Consider the following 2,191-nt stretch of genomic DNA (forward strand, 5'->3'; position numbering starts at 1 on the left):
CCCTAACATAACCCCCTTCATATGTTTCATGGACTCAGTGTAGTCATATTCCATTTGATCATACCCATCTTGAGGCTTGGACTGAAGCGCTCTCTGTGTAATTACAGACGTTAAGATGTTATTCTCTGCTAGCTATAGGCGTGTGTATGTATTTCTGTCTGCGGACATGGATGGTTGATTGTGTCTATTGTCGCCATAATTGTTTCATGTGTCGCATCTCATCACGGCTGGCTATAGGATTCATGTGTACTTAAGTTGCCATGGCATTAAGAATATTCACAGCTATACTGTATTTTCAGTGCTTGAAAAGTGAAGAAGTATTTGTACATTTAGATTCGTGTCTAAGAAAACAACAAGGAGCTCTACAACCTAAGAGAGTCTCATTCGATTTTAAATCTGTATACATTTACTCACCGGCTACTTTTGTAATGTGGTGGTGGTGGAGCTGCAGTAAAAACATGGTTTTAAGCTGGTGACTACCCTGTGTTAATGTTAGAGCCTTAGCTGAGCCTCAGGGTGCACCTGGGGTTGGGTGGTGGAACAACAGGAAAAAAGACTAATAGTGTATTTTTATTTAACTAGGCAAGTCAGTTAAGAACAAATTCTTATTTACAATGACGGCCTACCCCGGCCAAACCTGGATGACGCTGGACCAATTGTCCGCCGCCCTATGGGACTTCTAATCACAGCCAGGTGTGATACAGCCTGGATTCAAACCAGGGACTGTAGTGACACTGTCATGTTCTGACCTTAGTTCCTTTGTTTTGTCTTTGTTTTAGTATGGTTAGGGCGTGAGTTGGGGTGGGCAGTCTATGTTCCTTTTTCTATAATTTGGGATTTCTGTGTTTGGCCTGGTATGGTTCGCAATCAGAGGCAGCTGTCAATCGTTGTCCCTGATTGAGAACCATACTTAGGTAGCCTGGTTTCACTTTTGAGTTGTGGGAACTGTTTCGGTTTTGTTATTTCACGTTGTCGTGGTTTGTTTTGGTCAGTGTTCATTATTCTTATTAAACAATATGGACACTTACCACGCTGCGCATTGGTCCTCCGATCCTTCCTACTACTCCTCCTCGTCAGAGAAGAAGACCGTTACAGAATCACCCACCACCAAAGGACCAAGCAGCGTGGTAACGGGCAGCAGCAGCAATCTCCAGACTCCTGGACATGGGAAGAGATCCTGGATGGCAAGGGACCCTGGGTACAGCCGGGAGAGTATCGCCGCCCCAAGGCAGAGCTGGAGGCAGCAAAAGACCGTTACAGACACCTCTTGCACTGAGATGCAGTGCCTTAGACTGCTGCGCCACTCGGGAGCCCTAGTGTATATACTATGGTAGGAATACTATAGTATTAACTGTAGTAATTTTGCAGACTTTACTGTAGTATTTACAGCTTACTATAGTATAAATACTGTACTATTTAAAAATATATGTATATACTGACTGTATTATAACAATTACTGTAGTGTTTTTGGAGACTGTCGTATACTGTAGCATTTACTGTGGTATTTTTGTTATATTATCTTTGACATATTAGCATAGGCTTTCTTCTTGAGGAAACCTACTGGAGAAATACTAAAAGAGCGCATTTTCCATAACCTGTAGGTAGGTAGGTAGGACTAGGTTCTGAACAGAGACTTCAGGGCATCTGTTCTTTTTAATAACCTGTAGGGGACACAATATATGATTTATACTTGTAGGCATGTAGGTTTCTCACTTACAAGTGGCACACATTGGGATATGGGGGATGCGGGGGCAGGGTATATGCAAACTAAATACTGTAGTATTTACTGTAGTAACAAAAGGTTGTGTTTTTGCAGACTAGTGTTTTTGCAGACATTTGTTGTATTTACTACAGTGTTTTTTTGTGAATAATACTGTAGTATTTACTATATTTTTTTCGATAGTATACTAAGTACTACACATGGTCGAGGGATACTACAGTGTGTAGTATAGTATTGCACAGTATACTACAGTTTACTACAGAATTATATTGTAAGTACTGTAGTATTATATCGTAAACTATATTTTTTATGCAGGGAGGGTTGCGGGCTTGGTGGGTCGGGGCTGGAGGGCTTGCTGTCTGGCTGGGGGAGGTCTGGCTGGGGAGGGCTGACTAACTGGCTGGTTGGTTGGGGAGGGCTGTGTGGGTTGGGATGGCTAGGTGAGTTGAGGAGTAGGGCTGGCTGGCGGCT

At 42.8% G+C, this 2,191-nt stretch overlaps 1 non-coding gene across 1 annotated transcript; it reads right to left on the bottom strand.

Moving 5' to 3' along the window:
* Positions 1 to 1,534: 1,534 nt before the first annotated feature.
* On the bottom strand, positions 1,535 to 1,587 carry LOC139410312 (U7 small nuclear RNA). Its single transcript, XR_011634475.1, has one exon. It is a non-coding gene; the product is annotated as a U7 small nuclear RNA (small nuclear RNA).
* Between the last annotated feature and the right edge of the window lie 604 nt (positions 1,588 to 2,191).

This window comes from Oncorhynchus clarkii, chromosome 5, assembly GCF_045791955.1.
Source record: "Oncorhynchus clarkii lewisi isolate Uvic-CL-2024 chromosome 5, UVic_Ocla_1.0, whole genome shotgun sequence".
NCBI lineage: Eukaryota > Metazoa > Chordata > Actinopteri > Salmoniformes > Salmonidae > Oncorhynchus > Oncorhynchus clarkii.